Below are 10,449 nucleotides of genomic sequence, written 5' to 3'. Positions count from 1 at the left end.
AGATCTCTGTGAGTTCGAGGCCAGCCTGGTTTACAAGAGCTAGATCCAGGACAGGCTCCAAAGCTACAGAGAAACCCTGTCTCGAAAAACAAAACAAAAGAAAACAAAATACAAAAGAAAAAGAAAAGACAAGCATGGCGTCTGACCTGGAATAAGAGCTCAGTAAACCGTAGCTCATGTTAGAGAAGTGAAAATAGAACCAGTCATTACCAAGGGGGACCACTACATTAGTGACAATGTTGAAAACTCTTAATCTCTGGGGTGGGCCCCCCTCACTGTAAAGTGGTTGGCTTGGCAATCAGGGTTAGGATTGTGTATGGATGACCCTGAGTCAGGCAGGGCAGGACTCACAGGACTCATGGAAGGCCCTGCCTGCGTAAGAAGCTGATAAATGAGTCCCAGAACTCTTAGGACTGCGCCCAGACATGGAGAGAAGTAACTGAGGCGGTATGTGTGCAAAGCAGTTGGAGATGTGGCTGCTCTACCCCCAGGATGCCGCAGTCAGTCTCCAGGGAATACGTGGGCACCTTGTTGCCTGCCCTAGTGGGATCACAACCAAGGCTGGCCGAGGCGGTCAAGCCTGGCAGTGAGGGTTCTGGGGCCTTGGAAAGTTAAGGATTTTTTCCTGGACAAGTGACTCGATTCACAGGTGTTGGGAAATTGTTTCTTCCTTCAAAACAGTGTAATACAGCCCAAGCTGGCCCTGGACTTGTATAATCAACTATGAACTTGAATTCTTGAGTCTCTTGTCTCTACCTTTCCAGTATTAGCAGTACAGGAGTGTACCACGGCAGATTTATAAGGTGATAGCAATAACCCAGAACTTCCGGCATGCTATTTAACACTCTACAAACTGAGTTACATTCCCCAGCACCAGGAAATTGTATTTTTACATGATATATTTTTTCTTTAATATATATATAATTATATAAATATACAATTTTTAATTTTTAATTGCTTGGGTTTTCCATACATCTACATAATGACTTTTAATTGTTCCACCCCTATTCTCTCTCAGCTCCCTCTCTCTTCTATGGTATATATTTATTTATAACATATTCCATTTTGAATATTAAAACTAATCCAGATATACCAGGGAGTAGGATAAAAAGGTCCATGAATATTTGATCGGTGAGGAGAGACCCCCTCAAGACTGTCACTACCACTGTGAACATTTCCCCAGACTGACCTAAGACCTGATTCCAGGGAGGCCTCACTTTCCCAACCTTCAGGGAGACACAGAGATCCTCATATAGGAAAGTATCCAACAACACGGATGCATGCCTGAATTCAAGAGCACATTCTCATTGAGCACAGCCTTCCAAGGCTAGACTATCTGAAGAACCATGTACAATGTGCACAGTCCATCACTCCTCCACACCATGGAGAGCGAGCCTTCTGTCTTCCTCTCTAACCAGGCTGCCAGCTGGAAACCCCTCAATCGGTCCCCAGAGATTAAAGGGTAGCCTTCCAGCTGCCATGCCCTTAGATAGCTCACCTGCATCTCTCCTCTTCCCTCTGGGACCCCTGACCTCAGAGAACTCCCCACAAGCTCTCCAGCACCCCAGGTTTCACTGTTGTGGTCCATCTGCCTTTTCCTCTGAACCCCGAGCCTCCCTTCCTTGCAGGGCCCTAGCATTGGCATGAACTTTTTTTGTTGTTGTTGTTTTTTTTGGGGGGGTTGTTTTTATGAGACAGGGTTTGTCTGTGAAACAATCCTCTGTAGACCAGGCTGGCCTCAAACTCGCTGAGATCCCACCTACCTGCCTCTACCTCTGAGTGCTGGGATTAAAGGCATGTGCCACCACTGTCTGGCAGCAAGTTCTTCTTTCTCAGGACTAGAGATAACTTTCCACACCACTAGTCTAGCACCCTGGGACTACACCAGAAATGCTGGGAGAAGGGAGGCAGATTGGAATTTCTGACAGATTCAGTCCAATGGGGCCTCCACTCTGCAGCTAGGTATGTCCTGCTGGTCCTCACGCTCAGCCAATCACACAGACAGAAGATGTGCTTCTATCTGTGCTATTTCTGAAGAATGAGAAGTTGTACTCCATAAATATTATTTTATAACAAAAGACAGAATATTGCCAGGCAGTGGTGGTACATGGTTTTAATCCTACCACTCGGGAGGCAGAGACAGGCGGATCTCTGTGAGTTCGAGGACAACCTGGTTTACAGAATGAGTGCTAGGACAGGCTCCAAAATTATACAGAGAAACCCTATCTTGGGGTGGGGTGGGGAACAAAATGTTAAAAACAACCTTAATTGTTTCACTATAGTGTCTAATAGAGGAACGATGATTCACTGTCAGCTGTTGAAAATGAAAGAGACACCCTGAAGATGAAAGAACAAGATAGAAAGCAATTGAAAAAATAACTTCTGGAAGGGCTGGAGACATGGCTTGGTGGTTAAGCACTGGCTACCTTTTCTTGTTTCTTTGGTTTTGAGACAGGGTCCCTCTTTTATGTACCTCTGGCCGTCCTGGAACTTGCTGTATAGATCAAGCTGGCCTTGAACTCAACAGAGGACCACCAGTCACTGTTTCTCAAGTGCTAGGATTAAAGGTGTACACCACCGCACCAGCCTAGGCTCTAGCTGCTCTTCCAGAGGACCCAGGTTAAATTCCCAGCACCTACATGGCAGCTCCCAATCGTCTATAACTCTAGTTGCAGGGAACCATCGCCATCTTCTGGCTTCTGCAGACACTGCATGCACAGAGTACACAGAAATACTGACAGGCAAAATATCCATACCCATAAAATATAATGTAAAACAAATCTTTAATGATTAAAAAAGAAAGCTAAGGGTTGACCACAACTGGCCTTGTGTTACTCCCACTGTCCTAGGGACTGAACTTATGTGAGTGGTAGGCGGGAACTCTAACCATTGAGCAGCATCCCTGGCCCCACTAAACTAAAGTTCACACTCTTATTTACTTTTTGTCCTGTTCCTGAAACAGGGTGCAATGTAATCCAGGCTGGGCATTCACTCACTGTGTGGCTGAGGATGACTTGAACTTTTGATCCCCTGGACTCTGCTTCTTGGTTGCTAAGATTACAGTTGTATACCATTAGATCCTGCTCACCTCACTTAAAAAAATGCAGATGGGCAGTGTTGGTGCACGCCTTTAATCCAAGCACCTGGGAGGCAGAGGCAAGTGGATCTCTGTGTGTTCAAGGTCAGCCTTGTCTACAGAGTTCCAGCACAGCCAGGGTTACACAGTGGAACCCTGTCTCAAAACCACCTGCCAACCCCCCAAAAATTTGTTTACAGATGCATAAACAGTCTTTGGAAAGATGTATAATACAGCCAGGCATTGGCGTTACCTGCTTGTCATGACACAGGAGGATTACTGTGACTTCCAGGCTACCATGTGAGACCGTCTGGGGCTATAATTGGTAAAAATGGATGCATGCCTCTAGAGCAGTGGTTCTTGGAAAACACAAGATATTTATATTACAATTCATAACAGTATCAAAACCGCAGCTATGAAGTAGCAACAAAAGGAATTTATGCTTGGGGGTCACCACAACATGACGAACTATATAAAGGGGTTGGGGTCGAAACACGAGGAATCTTGAAAAGCACTGCGCTAGAGGAAGGCGCAGGTAGACAGAAGCTGGACCATGCTTCAGCACAGAACCACTTGGGGTTTTGTTCAATTGCTTGTTTCATTTGGTTTGGTTGTGCTGTGTTGTGTTGTTGCTGTGTTTCGAGACAGAGTCTTACTACATAGTTCAGGCTGGCCTCAAACTTGCCATTTCTGCCCCAGCCTTCCACTTGGATTGGGATTGCCAGTGGCGTCCTTCACCACACCAAACTTTTTTCTTTTTTGTTTTTATCGCTAATTAATTTTGGAGGGCATATGTGTCCTGGAGAGAGAGGGCAGAGGGCAACGTGCAGGAGTTGGCTTTCTCCTGCCATGTGGATCCCAGAGATCAAACTTAGGACCCCAGTTTGGTGACAAGTACCTCCCCCACTCCGAATCATCTCAATGGCCCCCACATCCAGCTTTTTAAAGTCACCTAATAGTAAACCACTAATACTTGCACTTGCCACAAAATCTAGACTGTTCTATCGGGGACAAAAGCTACATCCCACTCTCCATCCCCTGCCCTCTGGCGTACAGGTGACACCTGTCTGTCCCTTCTGAATGCTTTCTCCCCCAGCACATTCCTCAGAAACAGTTCAATCAAAGGCTCAGAAACAATGAACTTGTCATCCAAATTGTAAACATCAGTTACAGAAAGGAAGAAAATCAACAAAAGAATTGTTTATTAAAGAACTCTAATCTCCGAAACTGTCCTCTGGCCTGCAGAGCAGGACATGACTGGGTGACAAATGGAACCGACAGCAGCAAGCAGAGACAGCGCTAAGGGCTGATGGCGGCACGTCCTGTCTTGTCTTGCTTGGGACTTCCTGTGTGTTATGTCTTCCTTCCAGCCAGGCCAGGGCTGGCTTCAGGCTTTCGCCTGTTCCAGACCCTGTGTGCAGAAAACCCATCAGAAACACTTCCTGTCCTCATTCCCTCCGGCACGAGCTACATTCGGGGAATGGATGGAGGACAGAGTCACCAGCATCCTCCGGGGCCTGGTGCTGTACACGGCAGCATAATGACTCTTGCAGGCCCGAGAAGCGGTCATCTTTCCGGACTCCCAGAAATGGCTCAAAACATAGTTGACAAGTGTGCTGACATAAGAACCGCATCCCTCGGGCTGGACTTGTTGGTGTCTACTTGTTATTGTCATGATGTAGCCCCAGTAAGCCTGGAGCTAGCCTTCCCTGTTAAGTCCCGGTCCTCCAGGCCTGGCCTCTGGAGTAGCTGGGATTGCAGCCCTGTGTGCCTCTACCAAGTCTACATTATAGGATTCTGGGGATACATCCTAGGGCCTCTGGTACCCTAGGCTGGCAGTCTAGCCATTTAGTTACATCCCCAACCCTTGTTTCTTTTGATTTTAAACAAAACTAAAACACCTCATAAATGACGGTGAGCGCCAGGTACCACATACACAGTCACTAGTGAGTAAGCAGGCCCTGCACCTGTGCCTGTGCCCCAAGCATGGCTTGTATTTACTAACCAGTAACTGTGGCTCTGGGAAGAACATCTTAGCTTTGCAGCCCTGACAATCCAGGCTGGATCCAGCAGTTACCTACTGCGTCACAGTCAGGCCACCACTAAGACTGTGGAGTTCAGGAACCCCGCCCCCAAGGTGACATGCCCATTGTTCCTAACTGAAGTTTCCACAAAAGAAGGAATACCCTGGTTGCTCTGGGGGGTCAGGTTCACAGGTGGTGAGGAAAGATAATGTTTGGCTCTCACTCTGCTTGGGCTCTGGGCTTGCCTATATGTCCCAATCACCTGAGCATTAAAAAAAAAAAAAAAAATGGCTGAATCACCACCCAGACCAACTTCCAGCTTCATGAGTACTGGACTACAGGTGAGAGCCATCATGCCCAGTCTGTGGTGCTGGGCAAGCTCTCTGCCAACTGAGCTCTACCCTCCGCCTTGGCCTTTGTTTGGGCTTTTGCAGCCCCGCTGGTAATTCTAACACTGGACACATTAGCTACTTGTCTGTTGCTGTAATCAAAGACATGATTAAGTCAACTTACGGACGCCTTTGTTTGGACTCACAGCTGCAGAGGGGTGAGTCGCCCCGCTGGGTGGGCATGGGAAGCAGCATGCGACAGGAGCGGAGAGCTGGATGCTCACGTCTTAAACTCTAAGACCAAAGCAGAGAAAGCAGACTGGACCAAGTGGGGGCTTTGTTCTACTTTCAAAGCCCGCCCCCTTCAGCCAGGCTGCCTCACCTAAAATTCCCCAAACAGATCCACCAACTAGGGGTCAAGTTTCAAATGCCAGAGGCTGTGGGGGACATTTCTCATTCCAACCAACACACAGATTAAGGCCCTGCCCTTACAAAGGCCTTGCTGTAGTGAGAAGGAGTAAACCAGGGCAGGTGCCTCGCACCTGGGCAAGCTCTGAGACCATAAGGTCTCTCAGGGGCTGCCAGAGGCAGAGCAGAGTTGACATCCCTCGCCTGAGGCCCTTCTGAACCCCAGTCTTTAACACTATATTCTTTTCAACAATTTTTTTGAGATAATAATATAATTATAACATTTCTCCCTTCCCTTTCTTCCTTCCAAGCCAGATACCCATATACTCTTCCCCAATCTCCTTCAAATCCATGGCCTTTTTTTTCCACTAATGAATGCATATATGTATATGTCTATCTTGGCATGTACATTGGCGTCATAGTTGTTCAGCTCGAGTCTGGGCAGTCATGTTGGTGAGACTTTAATGGCACAGCTTTTGACACTACTAAGAGACACAATCTCACAGCAAATGCCCTGACCCTCAGGTTCTTACCTTCTTTCCACCCTCTCTTCTGCAATGTGTTCTGAGCCTTGACCGTAGGAGTGTTTTGCCAGTGTATCTGCTGGAACTGGGTTCCACGAGTCTGCATTTTGACCGGTTATGGTTTTCTGTAATGGTCTCTGTCTGTGGCAACAGCAAGTTTCCTTGATGAGGGGTCAAGACTACACTTACTTATCCGTGGGTCTAAGGACAAATGTTTACAGATTGTTGTTAGGGATTATGCTGGTTTAGTAAATCTGCCGTTTTACATTCTCATCCAAAAGCCGTAACTTCACTAGCACTGAGCAGTTAGCTAGGTTTCCAGGACCAGACATGGCTTCCTTCTTGGTGAAGGGGATCAGAAGTCTAGAGAGCTATTGGTCACTGTCAAGATACCCTAAGGGTATCATACCATACTGGTCATTGATACGATCATTTCTGTAGATAGGTGTTTCCCATGCATGAATGTCTGTCATGAGTGCCTGGTTCCCTCAGAGACCAGAAGAGGGTGTCGGTTCCTCTGAGACAGGAGATATAGATGGTTATAAGCCATAGAGGGGACAGGGAACACTCCTCATAACTAGAAAGGTAATTTGAGGGACTGTCAGTGGTTTCTTAGAGGCTTGGTATTGTCCCCTACATACCAACCTTCAGAGTCCAAAGCCATCCTCAGGTCTGCTAAATTAGCCCTACATGGTTTAGCCAAAGCCTGTATTTTTTACACACATATCCAGGAGATCTTGGGCTTTGGGACCCTTTAACTTTTTTCTTGCCTTTTTTTGAGACAGGGTCTTGCTTTGCAGCTGAGGCTCACCTTGAACTTACTTTTCTCTCTCTGCCTTTGCTGCCCAAGTGTTGGGATGACAGGGACATGCCTCCATGATCAGCTTCATAGTAACAGTTTTGAGTTAAGGGAGGACCTGTGTTCTCTATCTCACATCTTGGTCTGGAAAGAATTCCATAGTATACATGTTTTTTGTTGCTTTCTTTTTTTTTTAAGTTTTCCCTTACTTTATCTATCTGACTGCAAGTAAAAACAGAAGGGGAATCATATTCAGGTCTGGAGCTGTAGGAAGGCTAAATAAGGCAGTTGCCTAGAGGTATTCTTTTGTCCAGGAATAGGCAGGGAGAAGCAAGGACCAGGGAAGAGGTGGTTGGGAGGCCTTGTGGAGAAGAATCTTGTGGTCATAGCAGTGGGGAAGATGGCAGGTATGAGACAAGTTTGTTTTTTAGGCCTGGCCAGCCCACTGCCTCATCTCCCCCAGAAGCAGAGTGTCCTTAGAGGGCCACAGTCCCTGTGGTCAGCAAAGGTAGCCTACAGAAACTGCCAACTTGCCTCCAAGTACGTCCAGGTCATTCTCCCCAACAAGACAGTATTGTTTGGAGCTCCAATGCTGGGCAAGAAAAACAGAGAGTTCAATTGTTTCTGTCATAATGGGTCTATAATTTATAATAATGTTGGCTATTAAGGGATTTTTCGTGATTAACTGGCATCGGTGTGCTATTTCACTGCGTTTTGGCCTGTTATAATGATCTTGAACTCTGCAAGGTGGTTTTGAACTTGTTTAAATTAAGCCCTGAATACAAAGAAGGGCGAGATCCTTTCAAATAAGGGGGAAGTGGGGTGAGATGCCCCCAGCTGGCCTCCTCCCAGCAACGGGGCTGGACTGTGCATAACCAGCCAGGCTGAGACTGCTGACTTCCTGGGAGAAACCTGCCCAGAAAGCTCAGGCCAGGCCTGGGTGGTGAGCTCTAAGGTAGCTTCTATGTGTGCCTAGGGAAGATGGGTTTTCCAGCCCACACAGCCGGGTCATAGTCCCTACTCCATAGAAATAGGCTTGCTTAAAAAACAAAACAACAACAACAAAAAAAAAAAAAAAAAAAAAACCTGGGGCTGGAGAGATGGCTCAGAGGTTAGGAGCACTGGCTGCTCTTCAGAATCCAGGTTCAATCCCTAGCACCCACATGGCAACTCACATGGCTGTCTGTAACTCCTGTTCCAGTGGATCCAATTCCCTTAGCCGGGTGGTGGTGGTGCATGCCTTTAATCCCAGCACTCGGAAGGCAGAGGCAGGCAGGTCTTTGTGAGTTTACAGAGCGAGTTCCAGGACATCCAGGGCTACACAGAGAAACAACCTGTGTGCGCATACATATAAATACGTGTGTAGATGCACGTACCCACGTGAGTTCAGACACGGAGACCAGAGAGTGGCACAGAGCGGCATCTAGTTTTGAGTTTTCTCACTAGCCCAGGGTTCCTCACTTCAGCTGTGCTAACTATTGCACACCAGGGTCCCTGGTGCTGGGATTTCAGGCATGTACCACTGCATGTGGGCTTTGTGTTTTCATGTGGGTGTCGGGGATAGAGCTCAGGTCTTGTGCTTGCATGGCAAGAACTTTACCAACTGAGACATCTCCCTTTTTTTTTTTCTCAAAATGTGAATGTCTCCCTAAAACTTTTGGTCTTTTTCATAAAGATATATTCCTCCTCTTAGAAAACAAAATCTTGGGGCTGGAGAGATGGTTCAGTGGTTAAGAACACTTGCTGCTCTTGCAGAGGACCCAGGCTTTGTTCCCAGAACCTATATAGTGCTTAACAACCATCTGTAACCCCAGTTCCAGGAGATATGACCAGGACACTTTCTCCATGGTCTCTGCAGGTAGGTCCTGCACACATGGGGCACGCATGCAGGCAAAACATTCATACACATAAGAATAAATAAATAAATAAATACATTTTACATTGTTTTTTTTGCTTTTCTGTTTTGTTTTAGATTTGGTTGTTCTGTTTTATTGTGCATGCGTGCATATGTGCCACATGCGTGTCTGGTGCCCAGAGAGGTCAGAAGAGGGCACTGGATCTCCTAGGACTGGAAGCAGAGAGGTTTGTGAACTGCTATGTGGGTACTAAGAAACAAATCCCAGGCCTCTACAAGAGAGCCATCTGTCTAGTGCCAAATAAATAAATATTAAAAAAGAAAGAAAGAAAGGAAAGGAAAAAAAATCAAACCGTAGCATCAACCCAGTGATAACTAGAGGCAGACCTCTTTGATAAGGTGCTAAGGAAGGGTAGAGGTTGTGACAAGCAGAGATCAGGCCCAGGGTGAGCCAGGTACCTTCTTCATCACTCCAGCTGGTTAGAACAGTGGGCTTCTGGACAGGAGGGCTTGGTGTCTATGGCAGGTGCAGTACACCCTGTGGTGATCTGATTGAGAGTGGCCTCCAACGCCTTATAGATTTGAATGTTTAATCACTGTCACCATCACCAGGGAGTGGAAGTGTTTAAGAAAGATTGGGAGGTGTGGCTTTGATGGAGGAAGTGTGTTACTGGGGGTGGGTTTCAAATGCTTGAGTCAGGCCCAGTCTCTCTCTCTCTCTCTCTCTCTCTCTCTCTCTCTCTCTCTCTCTCTCTCTCTCTCTCTCTCTCTCTCTCTCTCTCTCTCTCTCTCTCTCCCAGCTGCCTGCCGATCAGGATATAAAGCTCTCAGCTACTGCTCTGGTGCCATGCCTGCCTGCTTCCTCCCACAATGCTCGTGGACCATCTCTCTAAAGATGTCTTCTCACAACAACAGAACAGTAACATAGATACACCTTTTCTCTGATAACAAAATAACTCATTTTTTGCCGGGCAGTGGTGGCACATGCCTTTAATCCCAGCATTTGGGAGGCAGAGGCAAGCGGATCTCTGTGAGTTCAAGGCCAGCCTGATCTACAAGAGCTAGTTCCAGGACAGGCTCCAAAGCTACAGAGAAACCCTGTCTCAAAAAACAAAAAACAAAACAACAACAACAAAAACCCCTCATTTTTATATGGACAGATTCTATACTGTGTGTTTGGGAAACTTGGCTGGCCAGAGCATAGTCACATGATCATCCCTACCTTCTGTGCTTGTTTAGACCATGTAGCTATTTAAGCTCAATAAGGTTAAGCAGAAACACTATGTAAATCTTCCAGGAACACTGTGTGGTGGAAGCCGACACGGTGGGAAGCACCCTTTCCTTGGCCTTTACCCTCTTTCCTCTGTGATCTAGAGTCTGGGTATGATGGTGGCCTCTAGAAGCCATTAGTGATCTACAGTAAGGTTGTGACGA

This window comes from Microtus ochrogaster, chromosome 5 (genome assembly GCF_000317375.1).
Source record: "Microtus ochrogaster isolate Prairie Vole_2 chromosome 5, MicOch1.0, whole genome shotgun sequence".
NCBI lineage: Eukaryota > Metazoa > Chordata > Mammalia > Rodentia > Cricetidae > Microtus > Microtus ochrogaster.
This window is presented reverse-complemented; position numbering follows the sequence as displayed.